We start from the raw sequence: 17,630 nt of genomic DNA, 5'->3' as shown, positions 1-17,630 counted from the left end.
GGTGCTCAGCAAAACAGTTATTTTAAGAAGGGCATGAACCACTGTGTGCTGTGGACTGAGTGTGCAGAGTGTTGTGCTGTCTTGGGACAGGGCTCTGCTAACATAACCCAGCTGTGCAGGACTGGGGCAGTTGGCAAAGAGTCATTTTGCATTTGTTTCAGCATTTTTAGCTTAAAGGGCTAATTACTTCTACAGATTATCAAAATGCCTGACAAGTAGAGACTGACTCTTAAAACTGCTCTATTATAGGTCTGGGGTCCCAAGCCAAGCTCTCTTGACTCCAAAGCTGATGCTCTAGACTTGGGGCTTTGCTGGCTCTCTTCCTGGAAAGCGCTGTGCCACACTAAGAAGAGCTTCCTCGTTTTCCCATGTGTCTGCATCTCTATTGAAACAAGCAGCTGATGATTTCCATAGACTGAACCCACCCATAGTGGTTACAGCGTTGCAAACCTGTACCCCGAGAGGCTGCATGTAATGTGTAAGCAGACACCCCAGGTAAGTTATCCTTCTGACCACCATGGAGTGGCGTCTGTGCTCAAGAAGACCCGTGGTTTGGCACAGTTTCCCAAACAAGGCAAATACCCAGAGGGAGACATCCCCTTCAGAGAGCAGCTGGGCAGTTGCATAGGTTGGGGAACATGGATGGGAGTGATAGCAGCTGATAAGCTCAGAGCTGGGAGCACTGAGGGTCAGAAGCTAGCCCTAAGCAAAGTCACTAAGAGGCCAAGTGTCTATCTCGTGCAGTGATAGACAGGTGATGGATGTTAGGTGGATCCACCCATATCAACTCTATCAGCAGAGGGAAACCTCCCGGTATCTCTGGATCCTGCTCCTCTCACTTGTAAGACAAGGAATTTGAACTTGACACCCCTAGCTTCAGATATACAGTCCCGGTCTCCACCTATAGTCTGAAGACTGTCCCTGTGTTACTTCACACATACAAGTGAAAGGATGTCTATATGTGGCACATATACTTAAACATGTCCCAGATTTTATGAAACCATAAAATTTCTAGGTAAATATAAACATAATGGAAGATGCTATAAGAACATTTAAGTGTCATAACCTTCTATGAGCCATCCAAGTAAGAACAAGTCATTGCTAGTACAGGATGGAAAATGCCACTGTTGGTAGACAAGACATTTGGAGCTTAACCACTGGAGGGGCTCTTGTTTTAGATGATCTGGGAGCTGGGTAAAGGTCTAAGTAGTAATCATCGAGGTAGGACACATTCGGTAGGTCCAATGGGAAGCTGTGGTTGGTATAGCTCCAATTAGCCACTCGCTCCACTCTGTAGTCTCACATACACCAGATAGCTCTTCCCATATATGGCTCAAGAATCTCTTTGGCTTCTTACCAACTAGTTCAACGTTTTGGGATATTTGTTGTGTCTATGCTTTTGTTGTTTACATTCTGAGAATGTCTACACTTTATACACATCAAAGTCTGATAATCTAAAATGTCAAATAAAGATATTCAATTGGTTTTCAATGGAAATCTATCTGAATAATAACTCTGTTTACCAAACAAAAAGGAACAACTGTGCTATGATATAGTTGTGATGTATCCCCTACCAAAACAAACAAACAAACAACAAACAAAAAACCCTTGCATTCATAGCTTGGCCTCCAGTTGGATCTGATATTTTGGGAATTCTAGAACCCAAAGGAGGTCTTGGGGGTTGATATTATTCCAGATCTCCCCTGGGATTTCTGCTTCCATAAGTGGATAAAGATCCCCCTTCAACACATGCATGATGTTCACGATATCTTCTGATTGGCATGACGAAGACAAACTTGGCGAGAGAAATGTCAAATGAAACTTTGTCTTGAGAGATAAATCAAAGATGTTCTGGAGAAATTTTGTAGCCAGAAGTATGGATTCCGTTGTCAGAAAGAAGTGATCACAGCTAATGTCTGGGTTTAGAGTAACTTTTCTGGAGATACTCAGACATGACCTTGGTGTAGCAGGGAATAAGTTGTACCTAATGGTGAGCCAGTAATCTAATGTCATGACTAAGAATCAGTGTGTTGAAATCTGCAGGGTGGTAAGAAGTGTCTTTGCTAAATGTCACCAGTGTCCCAGCTCTGAGTGAGACATATAGCATGCCTGCCAAAAAGTTCTTTCTTTCCCCTGTCTCAGAGATAGTAGACAAGAAAAGAGTAGAAAGAAAAAAAATAGTTGAAATAAATTCAATAATGAGGAAAATGTGGTTTTAAGCCTCTCCTTTGGTGATTTAGAAATGAATAAACCAGATAGCATCTGAAATAAAAGTGGAGACCAGACCAGTGAGAAAGCTTTACAAGGAGCAATCACATGGGCAACTCGTGATTAACGCTCTCCAGAGGAACGCGACTTCCGCATCGACAAAAAGGGAAAGCAAATATTATTGGAGCATGATATGCCATGTTTGGTTGACGTCCCTGGGAGGCCTGCTCTCTTCTGAGGGGAAACTGAGAGGGAACGGATCTGGGGAAGAAGGGAAACGGGGAGCTAGTGTCTGGGGAGCGGAGAAGAGGGGAAAATGTAATCTGGATATTATATGAGAGAAGAATAAAATATGATTTCTAAAAAGAGTGAATACAAATAGAACAAATGACTCATAGGATGGTGGAGGCTTGACTTTTTTTTTTAAGAGTTACAAGACAGGCCAGCAGACTGAGGCCCAGAGATGAGTTCAGACCTGAAAGCGTTGCCTGGCAGAGCCCTTTCTTGCTTAGGAGAGGGCAGTCAGTTCTGTCAGTCTTTAACCCACTGGATAAAGTCCACCTACATTCTGGCGAGAATCTACTTTATTTTGATTGCATATGTTTCAATATTACACTCATTAAAATTAAAACCACCATGGGGTCTGAGAAATGACTCAGCTGGCAAGCATAAGGGTCTGAGTTCAGATCCTATGAGCTCAAGCAAAACTTGCTAGGTGCGATAGCACGCACGTGTAATCCTAGCGTTGCGCAGGTCGAGCCAGCTACACTGTTGGCCATCCAGTCTAGCTCCAAGTTCTGGGAGAGACCATGTCTCAGAAGAGTCAGGAAGAAAGAGATGAGGAATGGAGATTAACATCAGTATCCCGTCTTCTTGTATGTACATATGCTCATACACAGAAGTATACATGTACACACAGAAACACACACACACACACACACACACACACACACAAATCACTCTTTGTGGAAGCATCCAAAATAATGTCTGACTAAACACCTCAACACCTTGGCCCAACCAAGGTGACACAACAAAGTTAACCATCAACAGCTAGCTTCTAGGACCAATCTTTAAAACTTCACGGTATTCTTTTTTTTTTTTTTTTTTTTTTTTTTTTTTTTTTTTTTTTTTTTTTTTTTTTTTTTTTGGTTTTTCAAGACAGGGTTTCTCTGTGGCTTTAGAGCCTGTCCTGGAACTAGCTCTTGTAGACCAGGCTGGTCTCGAACTCACAGAGATCCGCCTGCCTCTGCCTCCCGAGTGCTGGGATTAAAGGCGTGCGCCACCATCGCCCGGTACTTCACGGTGTTCTTAAGTGCCCTTTAATCTACTCAGTACGTTGATTATGGACTGTCCTGTTCACTCTGCAATGCCGAGGAACTCCTGAAGCACATGTAGCTAGCATGGCTGTTGAGCAGCATACCTGAAACCAAGGTGCCACATGGATGGAAACACAGATGCCCCAGACCTCAGTAGACATCTGAACACATCCCTTGTATGTTTTTTTGAAGATAGTTATCTGAAAAGAGAGATGAGTGTGAAACCATCCATGTAAACAGTTTAGTTCCTTATTCGTGATGGCAAAGAGGAAGGGAATGGTCTGAATGACATTTGTCATGTCCATCTATTTTTAAAAGATGACCTATGACGATGTTTATTTTCTGGTGCCTTGCACTTTTCACAAGGGAAGATCCCATTCTGGTATTAAAAAAACATTGTTAACCAGGTTGTTTTAAAAGCAGCTTCAAAATTGGAGTTTGTATGTTTTTATATGTTCACTTCATTACACGTTCAATGTCGAATTTGTGGGGCAATGTTCTTGTACCCTGTAAAGGTTTGTCACTCATATTGGTTTAATAAAATGCTGATTGTCCAGTAGCCAGGCTGGATGTCTAGGCAGGGCGGATGGGAGCTGGGAGTGCTTCTCCCAAACCCGGTATTGTGAACTCCACTATATGTGTACTGCATCTCAGTCAAGAAAAGAAATGTGATATACTAGAAGAAAAAAGAAGAAGAGACACATAAAAATGAGACATGTTTCGTTCTTACCATGGGGCCCAAAGTGTAAGCACAAACTAAGAAAGGAGAATGATGGTGGGCTTTTGCCTTAGAGGCAAGGACTGGTCAGTATCAGTTTTCAAGGTGAAGCCCAGCTCCAGGGTAGGACTGGGATGGAAAAGGATCTGGAAAGTTTGCTTGTCATTAGAAAACCACAAATCCATTCTTCCTGAACATCCTGGAGAGAGGGAAATGTGCACCTCCCATGTTTCCTCTGGAAACTGGGTTAAATAAACAAGTGAAGCCCAGCCTAGTGTGGTAAGAAGCCTTGGCATGAGCAGACTGGGGGGCATCCAAAGCTAGGGTTAAGATTGCTGGAGCCATCGTGGATGGATTGGTGGCTAGGGTCTTCTTAAGGATGTGGTATCTTGTCTACAGGGGGATCCAAAGCTGTTTTCTAAACCTTTTAGAAGATTCTGACGTGATGCAACTTCCCAGGAGAATATGCCATGTGCTTACCCTTAGGGCCCTTTCCAGGAAAGATGTGGATTTCTATTTACATCCAGGGATGGAAAAACAAAGGAAGACATAGTTCCTGTCCCTCCTTTGTCCCCCAGAGATGGTTTAACACAAAAGGAAGAAACACTGCCGTAGGCATGAGCTTTGAGTTTCTAAGAACTTCTTGGTTTGAGTTGAGAGCGAAAAGAGAATTTTCCCAAATAGGATCTTGTTGGATTTTTCAATTATGTGCTTTAATTGCAGCAGTGAGCCTGGCCTCTTGTTCTGCAAGTGCGTTTGATGCTGGAAGGCAAGGGAACCCACCAAGTCTTCCATGGCCCGCAGCCCAGTGACTGCTTTTAATTGGGCTCTGCTGCTACCATCAGGTACACAGGGGCCAGCCAATGGCCCTTAGGTCCTTTAGAGTGATAGTTATGATGGGGAATGACATACTTTGGTTTCTGGAATGGCATGCACAAGGCCAATGGCTCCACCAATTGAAGTGCTAACAGGGCCTTTCTGAACAAGACCGTGAAGTTAGGCCCCTCCTCGATGACTCCTGAATATCAAGAGTTCTTAGCAAAGTAAGTTTTGCCACCACCAATCTAGGGCAGTGGCCCTGTCTCAAATGCAGACATTCGGATGTCTGTGCAAAGCTGACATGACTGTAGCATCGTGACTTTATGCTCCCTGTCTTTTCCTATTAGTCAGTCCTCTCTAAGAGCTCCACATTATCTCAGTTCCTTCCTCTCTCCCCCTTCTCCCTTCTGTGTCCTGAGTCATAACCTGACTTCGCTTGTCTAAGCTGGCTAATCCTGACCCTTTAGCTAGATTTTTCCTTTTCAATATGAAAATTAGATTCAAGGAAACCTGGAAGACAGCTTAGAAACTATACAACACTGGAACATCCTACCTTTACATGACAAGCTGCAACAGATCACCATTTCAGTTGGAAATATTTAGGGCCTCTCCCAGTTCTGTGTATGGTAGGTACCTTGGAAGATCAGGGTAGGAGACAGGGAAAAGAAACCAAATGCAGAAAGGAGAAAAGCCGATGGTTATTGTATGTTTAGTTTGGGTCAAACTTCAGACTGGGGTCTTCATCTCATTTTGTTCATTTTATACTCCTTGTACACTACAAGGACTTATTTTTTCTATATTATAATCTACCTTCCAGTTATCTATATTTATACCCCTAGACAGATTCTACTCTCAGCCTAATCAAAGATGCTTCTCTTTGCAGTGAATGGCAGTGAATACAGAAATGCAAGGCTTCTCAAGATGCTGAGAATCAGAGACGGCTGAATGCTCATCCCTAAACTAGTCATTTACATCTGCCTCCTGAAGGCTCAGGAAATATCACAGAAGGTGATGTGGGAGAAACACAAATGTGGGATTTATGAAGAAGGGCTGTGATATACCATAGGCTATCAAAACAAATGTCACAATGATTGCCCGGCACCAGCCTACAAGGGACCTACACAAGACTGGGCCTGACAACTGTCAATCACAGACAACAAAGGGGGTGGCAGGGCCATAACCACCCCAATGAGCTCTTGGTTATTGATGGACTTGGAGGGAGGAGAAGACACCGTCTTCACTTAAGCACCGCTAATAAACCTACCAAGCTCCAATGTATTGTTCTAAACCTATTATATACTGATGGCCTTGGTTAAACATAATCTCAAAGCAAAACAAAATCATATGATTCGGGGAGAGGGACTTTTAAGGGAGAGAGGGCATGATGGAGAGTTCAGAGACTGTGAGAAGGACAATAATCAATGGTCAAAGAACAAATGTAATACAAGTTTTTCTTTAAAAAGTTCAAATACCACAGTTTGAATGAACAACTAGCGAGTCGGAGAGACCATACAGTCTAAAAAGCATGAGCCTGTGCGACTCTTCATTCATGCAATCTCCATTCAGGTTATCACTGTGGTGCCTTGCACAGGGGGCTGAATTATCCATGTACTGCAGATGGTAAGATCAATTAAGAAAGATTGAGTAACTTGTCTAACATCATACAGCTAATCAATGGAAGAAAAATTTTGCCTTATATTCAAGCATATTTGCTCGACGTGTGTTCTTGTATTCAATAGTGCATCCACAGTCCTCTAAAATGAAAGAAGCCCTCATTTTCTGAAGGCACTGTAAGGAGTGTGACAGCTCTGATAAGGTCTTTCGAACAAGATGTGGAGTAGAAGGGCTTGTTTTCGGTTGAGAGGCCAGGACAGGTCTCCCGTGGAAGGATGCCCTAAGACTTATTGAGGTCAGGGGTCTGCCCGCTGTAACCACTTCTCAGGATGAGAAGGATACCTCACACCACTCTAGCCTGAGCTGTTGAGGGGGGTTTGGAGTTTTAGTTTTATTGATTGATATCTTATATATCGAGATATCAATATTGATATCTTTAAGGGATTATCAAGGAGAAAAGCTGAAGGAAATAAATCATAATAAGAAGGGGCTTTCCAAAAGTTCAAAAACATTTTTCTGCCTTTAAAAAGCAAAACAAAAATCAGTAATGGCAATGCTGATAAAGATGACTTTGCCCTGTGAGAGTATCTTCCTCCCAACATCTACCGCTGTCTCTCTCTAGCCTCATTATCAGTAATGGCATTGCCTTCTCTGGCCGGAGTATGATCTTTAGACCCCTTCCATATCACCAGCCACCGGACTTTGTGCAAGTGGGGCCATCAGTGTTGTAGAGAATAAGAGAAACACTCTTAGGGTCTTGTACTCTTCGATTTGTTCCTCCTGTTCTGAAAACATCGGTGAGACTCTTGCTATAAAAGCCCAGACCTTGACTGGGGTTTGGGGAGGTGTGCCGCACTTAATACTGTCACCCAGAACAAGTGTGACATTCTCCAATCTGCTCCCAGTAGGTCCTCCTGCCCATTGCACACCATGCCAAGGTTACAGTAACTCTCATTTGGAGGCAATCTGAAGTCTTGCCTCAAATCAAAAGATTTCACAACCGCAGAGCTGATTTCCAGGCTCGTGCGTTGCACTGAGACTGGATCTATTTGTCAGAGGCTGGGGAAAGAAACCAGGTCAGTTTCCGAACTGGAGAAAACAAGACTCAGTTTTGGAGAACTAACTCACTGCACGGGGGCAGATCTTGAGATGTGAATGAAGCCAGGTGGGTCAGCGGATAGAGAGAGGGAGAAAGCAGGCATGGCTTCACCCGGGAAGTTCTGAGCGGAACTCTAAGGGGGTGAATGGGGAATCTTCATGCAGGCAGAGAGAGTAGAAGAGTTTTCCAAGAAGAGGCAAAGCAGAGGTAGAGATGTGTGGTGAGACCATAGGATGAGCTCTTGATGCTATGAACTCAACGTTGCTATGACTAAGCTCTGAGAAGTTCTGGTAATAACTTTGGAGCGCAGAAGAATTCTTGAACAACTCACTTCCCAACTCTGGGGCATCTGAGATGCTCCCACCAAGGACCTAGGTACAGAACATGCTGTGTCCTCTTGGAAGAAATAAGAAGCCAGCCCTTAGAGTGACTAAATTTTCGAACCGCCATCAAGGAATTAAATAAAACTGCAAGCATGCAGAAATCAGGGAGATTCTCCAAGTTCTGTGATGGCCTCTCAGATAAGATTAGAATTCACCTTGGGTCCTAAGATTCAAAAGCCATCGCTTTTATAGGGGGCTGCAAACTGGTAACTGCCAAGGAGGACATGTTCTGAGAATGATAGACAGCTGTGCTCCTTAAACATCCTGTCATTCCCTGAAATATGAGGTATTAAGTCACCCGAGAGAGTATCAGCAGAACCATACTGCCTAAGATGCCTGTGCTAAACACTGCTCGTGGGAAATTTGAGGCAGTTCCTCTCCAGAGCTTCCCCTGCGCCATGGTCCGCTGCTGCTATCATGTACGAAGAAAGTCCTATATCCTTGGATCTGCTCTTAATTAGGTCAGAGACGTTATTTACAAAGCCTTCCAGCGATCGGATGTCACTTTGGAGCCTGCAATGTGCTAACGTAGCTGCTGCAATCCCTCAGCCCAGAACAGCAGCCCCACAGGCACGACATGGCAGTCACTGTTGTTGCTAGCGATTACTCAATAATAATGAAAATAATCAATAATAACTAACATGTGGCTATTGCTTTGCCTCTTGACGAACGTTTGTCACATACGATATTTCCTTTATTGTTTATAATATCAGTTTCAGATAGATATATCTAACGATACCACTGTTTCACAAATAAGGAATTTAGCCTCAAAGAGAATTAGGCAAATTGCAAACCATCATATAGTTTGTGGGACACAGGCAAAGATGCCCAGGCAGCTCTCTCTGACTCCAAAGCCCATTGACTATCTACAATGTGTTTGCTATTAAATTCTTCTGATTCTGCAAAATAATACTCTTTGGTCCTAGGTCCTGTTTCCTCATTCACTGTTGTTAGACTATCCTTTTGCTCAAATTCAACTGCTCATCTTGTAGAAAGACTGAGGCTTAATTTATTTAATTTATTTATTTTGTTCAGCAGCTAGGCAGCAAGCCACACATATAGTCAATAGTCTGGGAATTCTCTGTTCTTCCCTGAAAGCATACTTGTCTGTCAATGGGACCACCATGCTTTCCTTGCTCAACCTGTCTCCTGAAGGGAGTACCTGACAGGCGAGAGGCACTAAGTAAATGCTATGCCATTGGAAGGAGCATCATCATCCCAGCTCTTCACAAAGAGACTTCAGACTCAGGGAAACAGGCGGCACACACAATGTCACAGAGCTTAGAGAAGGGGGAGCAGGGGCCCTGATGGAGGCTTCCTGGGCTCCCAGCTCTCCCACTGCCTCACAGTCCTTGAATAGTTTTTCTTTTCTAATTTAAAGAAATCTGCAAAATCACCCTTGGGATTGGCCAGATAAGAGATATTCATATTCATTCTCTAGCTCTCTCGCTCTCTCTCTCTCTCTCTCTCTCTCTCTCTCTCTCTCTCTCATCTCTCCTCTCTCTCTCTGTGTGTGGTGTGTGGTGTGTGGGTGGGTGTGTGTGTGAGTGTGTGTGTGTGATGCACACTTGCATGTTTTGGTGGGGTGGAGGAGGGATCTCTAATGACAAAGCTGTTGATTCCAGTTTCATCTTCACATCTACAAGAAACTTTACACTTCGAACAATCTCATGAAGAAGACAGGCATGATCCCGCTCATTATGCCCACTTCTAGGTGATTCTAGGGATCCTTTGAACCCACTATGGTATGTACTCTGAGGTTATTAACAATATCTCACTTTGGGGAACCAAGAAATATCTTTTTCCCTGCAAACCAGATAAGCTTTGGAGGCCTGGCAATGTGAATATCTTACTGTACCTAAGACTCCACTCTATAGGCCAGTCGTGGGGGAGACATGAATTTCACCATGTTGATGCTCTTTCATCTTTGGGGTAGGAGTGGGGATGTCTTCTGCATCTAGAGTCAGCAGACATCTATGATTAACTATGCAAAAATGCCAGTTTGATGATAAAAGCTGTACTTAGCAGTGGCTCCTCCACTAAAGCAGAAGTCTGGGGGGATACAGTATCTGAGGACTCTTTCTAAATGGAAGCTTTTGTTAACATCAGATATCTAATTAACTTAGGCTTTAAAATGACGGAGGTGCCGTGTCCTCGAGAAAGATGTTTATCGAAATAGTTTCATCTAACATAATTACCCGAGATCTGCCACGAGAGACAGAATTTAAACGTTTCTTTTTTAAGAGCAGCCAATGTATTGAATGACACGGAGGCATTTTGTTGTGGGCTCTCAGTCTATGCAGTTGAGGCTAGATCAACTTACCAACCAGCGTAATTATCGTATCCAGAGTTTGTCTCAGGAAATGCCTTCCAGAATCAGGGAAAACACAGTGTCTGTGCCCACAGGACGAGGTGGCTCCCTGCACCCCCCTGAGGGTGAGTCTCCAGCTGCTCTGCAGTTATAATCAGATTGGCTCCCATGTGCCCCCCCACAACCCCTCCAGCTCATCCTTTACACAGTAATAACAGAGTTGCCAGCCGCTGATCTCCAGAATGGTATTTAGGACATCAAATACTTCAACCACCACCTAGGTACATAATGACTCCCAAGTGGGTATCTCTAAACCCACTCTCCCTCCCCAACCCCCAAGACTCCAAATCAGGTTCTTCAGTGGCCTAATGGATTTTGGGACCTTTCTCCAGAATCTCCAAGGTTTTTTGGGGCTAAGCGGCTGGGAATTAGCCCTGAAATATCATACAGAAACTGTATTAGTTAAACACTGCTTGGCCCATTAGCTCTAGCTTCTTATTGGCTAACTCTTACATAAGGTGATCTTCCTAATACTGCAGCTACCCATTTCCCCTTTGCCTCCAATGGCAAAAGAATCCTTTGCTTAGATTCCCCAAAGTCATCGCCATTGTCGTCTTGCTCATTGGCAGCTCCTATTTTAGAGATTTGTACTCCTATTTTAGAGCATATTCCAACAGGTTTAGGTGTAAACTTCACAACAGTTCATGAAGATGGGAGCTGGGGAAAGAGCTCCATTGATGACATATTTGCTGTACAAGCCTGAGGAACCAAGTTCAAGTCTCCCATCCTCCTCCGGAATCAACCTTAAAAAGCTCACATAAAAGTGCATGTGTGTAATTCTGGTCCTGGAGAGGTAGAGACAGGAGGCTCCTTGAAGCTTCATGGACAGCTGGCCTCACTGATTTTGTGAGCCCAGGACACTGCTAGACTTATCTTGGAAAACAAGATGAATGGTATCTTTGCAATAACATGTAAGATTAACCTCAGCTTCCACATACATATGCTATACATGTAATTTCTTTTGCACATATATGGCATACTCCAGTATATACACAGAAACACATACAAATTGTGGAGATAGTATAGTAAGTTACCATGTACCAGAGCTATCTCATTAACACATCAATGCAGTATGCTTGCTAAAAGTAAACGAGGGTTGACACATTATCATGTTAACTAGAGCTCATATTTTTATTAGTTACTTTTCTCCTGAAAATTAGTTAATTTTATACTGTATAAGACATCATGACCAAAGCAACTTCTAGAAGAGAAGGTTTGTTTTGAGCTTATGGTTCCAGAGAGATAAGAGTCCATCACCATCTTGGTTGGGAAGCATGGCAGCAGGCAGGTTGGGGACTGGACCATCTGGTTGCTTATATCTCAGATTGCAAGCAGGAAATAGAGAGAGTGGACTGGGACTGCTACATGATTTTTTGAAACCTCAAAGACCACTCCTAGGGACACACTTCCTTCAGGGAGGCCACAGCTCCTAAGCCACCAACTGAAGATCAAGTACTCAAATGTCTGAGACCAGGGGAGGCATCTCATTAAAACTACCACATTTTGCCAGGTGGAGGTGGTGCACGCCTTTAATCCCAGCACTTGGGAGGAAGAGGCAGGCAGATCTCTGAGTTCGAGACCAGCCTGGTCTACAAGACCTAGTTCCAGGACAGTCACCAAAGCTACAGATAAACCCTGTCTTGAAAAAACCAAATCAAATCAAAACAAAACAAAGCCTACCACATTTTATACGTTCATAAGGTTCATGGCAATATCATATTGCAAAATACATTCAGTCCCACTTAAAAAAAAAAAAAGCCTCCACTGTCTTTTACAGACTCGGCGTTGTTTAAAAGTTCAAGTTCTCTTCTGACACCCAAGGCAGTCTATTCTCAGTAAGACCTGTAAGCTCAAAAAGGAAACTACATACCCCCAACATACAACAGCGTATAGTATATATTACCATTCCAAAAGGGATAGATCTTGGTTGGAATAATGAGAAAATACTGTACCGAAGCAAAACTAGTAAGTCAAATCTTGTTGCTGTCATCAAAGGGCTTAGATGGCTCCGCCCCTCCAGCTTTGTTGTCTGCTACACACCTCTTCTTCATGGTTGGTTCTGCTTCTGAATTGACAGATGTCCCCGTAGCTCTAGCATCTTCAGCATCTTGGGGTGTCCAATGCCATCCAGGTCATCCTTCAGAGCTCCGTGCAATGGCCTCTTAGGGCCTCATGAACTCCCAGGGCTTTCACTCAGGGATTACTCCGCTCACACAGAGGACCTCCAAAACCATGCAAGAAAATTCTTACCACCTTTGTTTCCAGGTATCCTTCATGATTGTAAAGCCAACACCACCTGGACCACGCAGCCAAGCTCTCCTACAGCTTGCCGTGGCCTCTGTTCCTATGAAGCACATTTGCCATAGCTTAAAATGTGTTCTTCATCTCTGGGAGCAAACATTTTCTTAGGCCATTTCCCTTCACAAAAGAGAAGCTTAGTTGGGCAGGCCTTACCTGGAAAGCCATTCCTTTCTCTCTTTATCTCTGCACAATCCTTGGCTCCAACCATAGTTTTCTGGTTCCTTTTCTCTCTTCATTCTATATATTTTGTATTTCTTTCTGTTCCATTTGCTCATTTTTGGTATAAGCCTGCAGAAGAGTGAATCAATATCAGGCTGTCTTGAATTCTCTTCCACCAAAGAAATTATTTCATTATTTTTAAATTTAGCTCCAGGAAAGTTCTCAGGATGTGGAGATGAAACAGACTTTTTTTTTGCCAAAATATAATAAGTCATGTCTCTAACCCAGTTGCAAATACTGTTGCTGCTGAGACATCTTGAGTTGCGCCTCCACAATTGGTACAGCTCTCAGCACTGCTGCTTCTCAAGCTTCTGCTAGGTTTAGTAGAAGTTCTTCATTCGACCACTTCTCTAAGCCAAAGTTCCAAAGTCTTCCACGTTCCTCTAGAAAACTGCATCTTCAAGACTGCCACAGCGATAGCCCCTGCTCCTGGAATCAGTGTCTATACTAGAAACTTCTCTCTTGCTGTGATAAAATGCTATGGGTAAACAACTTACAGAAGGAAGGGTTCGCTTTGGACTTTTCCTTCCAGGGGATAGATGTCCATCACCATCATGTCTAGGAAGGTTGTCAGCAGGTAGCTATGATGACTGGAGTAGCTGAGAACTCACATATCAAACTCCAAGCAGAAAGCAGAGAGTAGGAGCTGGGCATGGCACATGGATTTTGAGACCTCAAAACCCACTCCCATTGACACATTCTTCAGCACAGAACCACCACCTTCTAATTCTCATCCAAATAGTGCCACTAATTGAAGTACACAAGTTTTCACCCATCTGGAGACTACAAAGGGACACATACATCACTGCCAAACCCATACATAACGCGGGTATTCCAGATTCTTCCTATATATTTACCATAAGTCAACAATTCATGTACATCCAGAAATAATCTTTTGAGTGAATGAAGTGTGGTTTTTATGTGGGTTTGTTTTTTGTTCTTGTTGTTGGTTTTGTTGACTTTGAAAGTTTTGTAAGATACTAGTTAGGGATAGTCTAGAATATGCTCCCTGAAATCATGAACCCTGTATTAATGAGAAAAATAAATCTAGGTTTAATAGGGAAAAGAAGGACTGCACAAAAGTACAGTGGTAAGCAATATGGAAAAAATCTCTCTCTCCGCTCTCGCTTCATCCTCTCTGTGTGTGTGTGTGTGGGTGGTGTGGTGGGCATGCAAGCGTGTCACAATGCATGTGTATGTGGACGTCAGGGAGCAATCCCTGACATCAGTCCTCATCTTTCACCTCATTTAGACATGGACTCTCTGGTTTTCCGCTGTGTGCTCCACAACCGTTGACCCACAGATTGCCGAGGACTTTCCTGTCTCTGATTCTCAGCAGGCCCCTGGAGCCCAGGGACAACAAGCAGGCACATTCCCACTAGTTATGTGGGTGGGTCAGGGCTATCCCATGCACAGGTCACTAATATTTGCACAGCAAACTTCTTTACAACACTGAGTCATTTCTATAGGTCCTCTGGCAAAACATGTCAAGTCAATTTGTTTATGGCACGTGACAGAACTGGTCACTACCTTCGTTAGGATAACAGGATAATAATGTAGTAGTTTTGCATTGCTGTACTTCTTAAAAGAAAATGGTAATTAGTCATCCCATTCTAAATATCCATTCTTCTATTGTGTTAAACTATGCCTTGTGAATCACTGTATTTCTGGATCCTAGCACTGGTCATGGGACATTTGGGGACTCATTCTGTATTTGAAGATTTCTTATTTTCTTGCCTGCAAAGTGAGGTCCTATAATTTATCTACATGAGGAAGGTTTTTTGAAGATGATAAATTAAGAGATCAGAATACTTGGCATTGAGGCCTTGCATATGGGGTTAGTAAAGCACTCAAACATATGAGGTCGCTACCATTTTTGTCACCATTATTAATGTCTGTGTAATGCAAGATACACTGGAGATCCAAAGACTTGACTTTGACCTACTGCATGTGTAGAGTAGTAAATTTAATGACTGAACGGGAGATCAAGAGTAGAGCAAGCCTCAGCTTGCACTCTAGAGAAGAGTCTTCTGTAAAATTCATGCTGCTGCATTTAGTTTACTTTGATACCACTTCAACAGCCATCAATTTTATCCTTAACAATAGTCTAGATCCAAAAGAAACATAAGACATGCTGCTAGTCTCAAGACCTTAATAAATTGACTGTGTACAGAGCCAAGTAGAGGGAAATGTGGGTGAGAGAAGCTCAAGCAAGAAGCTGTGTCTGTGTGGGCTGGGGCTGTTGTTGAGACCAGGGATGTGAGCACTGGAGGATGAATCTGGGCAGGATGATCAGTCAGAAAGACTGGAAAAGCCAAACGCTGGTATGTGGAAGGCAATGAATGCCATACAGAACATCGGTGCCCTGGGAGAAGGCACTAAGGTTTGTGCAGAATAGAAAAAGGGGAGCATGACATTCAAGCTGAGAAGAGAAGCAAGGTGGGGTAGCTTGGAAGCTGCCCAGGAGGGCATATTGGAAGTCACTTGTACTTTTGAACTAGGGAGGTAATAGATGAAGATGAAAATCCGTTAGAGTGACTGTGACATCCTAGCTAGCTAGCAAGAGAATGATTAGTCGAAGAAATTAGCATACTTGGTCTACTCTGTCATTTACTTCATTTTTGTTAATGAAATGTACTCTATAAATATTTATGGAGATCCTGGTGAATCCCTGGGGTATAAGAGCCTTGATATCTGCTCCATTATGTATAATAGGCTAGAAGGAGAGAATAAAGAGGTTCCTACTGTAATTCAGAAAATATTATAGCAAAAACACGTGGTGAAGAGAAAGTCAGGAAGCAAATATAGAGAAGATGCTGACAAGTTAGATAGATGATAGGTAGGTAGGTAGGTAGGTAGGTAGGTAGGAAGATAGAGAGAGAGATAACAGATGGTACAGTAAATATATACACATAACAACAAAGAATGTATACAGAGATAATTTATTTCATAAGAACAAATGTATGTAGGGTGTATATATATATATATCAAAATATATCAAATATCTGCATCATATATGTTGTCCTCATTTGTTATACACACAGTTGTTTTATGATGGAAATTTGAAAACCTAATTATTAGATTCAAATAGAAGATAAAGATAAATCAAGCAGCATAGGAGGATAATCCTGAATAGCAAATTAGAGTGAACTAGAGAGATTGCCTAGGCAAAAAAAAAAAAAAAAAAAAAAAGAGGAATTCGGAATTCTGGAGGTTGGAACCAACAAAGCAAGAAAACAGAACAGGTCAAACACTATGGGAGACAGTAATAGTATACTGTCAAACTCTCATTGCGGGACAGAATAGCAGGGAGCAGCCTTTTTAGCTGTCAATCACACTACAACAAAGACAGTTGAGTACCCTCAAGAATTGTGTATAAAGCAAAACAAGCGCTGAGCCGCGAGTTCTTAGAAATGTATACACTGTGAGGGTTTCAGGAACTTTCTAAGAGGTGGTACCAGAGGACGAGGAAGCAGAGAAGTTAGGGATAAGACAGTGAGAGACCTATAGTAGAGAGGCAGCCAAAGAGAAGAGGAGTTAGAGATGCCAAACCTGACTGCCTCAGGCCTGCCATTCAGGGACTATGACATCTCAGAGCAGCGGCAACCGAGAGGAGTAATCATATCCTTTTAATTGTTGTTTATTTTGTTTATGAGGCATGATCCCACTGTGTGACCCTGGCTGCCCTTGAACTTTCTATGCTCCTGCCTCAGCCTCCCAAGTCCCAGAATTATAGATATGTTCCAACATGTCTAGCGAATAGTGCACTTTTAAACAGTACTATATTCCAAACTCTGCTACTGTTCTGGAATCATTTATAAAACATGTTTTCTAATTTGCCTTCTCAGCTAGCATGAAGCATGTAATAATTTCCAAGAAATGACTTGTAGTCTAAGCCGTTTGCATGCATATCCCTAGAATATAGATATCTAAACACTATTGTTACTGTTTTTTAGAAGTGGGTTTTTGCTAGTTGAACAGAATTGTTAGGGTGTAAGCTAGATCACTGGGCTTACTACTAGTCAGTAAAATCCTTGTCTTAAAGATTTGTTGCCTTCTGCTCTCTATGAGAGTCTTCTACTCACTCATATAGGGTTGAGTGGAGTCCCAGATGTTCTTCTCTATCTCTCTGGAAGAAGAAACAGGTCTTTGAGGACTAGTCTGTACCTTTTAGAACTGGTCATAACCTTTTCTGAAGCATTCCAAGCATAGGTGTATTGCTGGACCCAGGAGAGTTTTACGCAGGAAGAGTCCGATGGCTGGGAGGAGTAACCTGTACTCATAAGGGAAGGTGGCCAATAAATTGCTTTTCCTTGTTCCAGTGGTATTTCTGAAGAGCTTGGGGTGCATCTTAAAGGCCAACCACAAATTAGATAGACCGCAGGTCATTGCTGCTGAGTGGCTTTCAGTTTAAGGAAACAATTTTCTCTAGAATGCAAAAGGACAGTGTGTTTTAAAAAGGCTGTTGAACCTATTCAAGCTAGGACTTGCTCTGTAGCATGCTTGATAAATGCTATGCAAACACTTCCAACACCTATATGAGATGTTCACCCAACAAATGCTCTTTGAGCTTTCATACATC

Source organism: Arvicola amphibius, chromosome 11 (genome assembly GCF_903992535.2).
Source record: "Arvicola amphibius chromosome 11, mArvAmp1.2, whole genome shotgun sequence".
NCBI classification, from domain to species: Eukaryota; Metazoa; Chordata; class Mammalia; order Rodentia; family Cricetidae; genus Arvicola; species Arvicola amphibius.
This window is presented reverse-complemented; position numbering follows the sequence as displayed.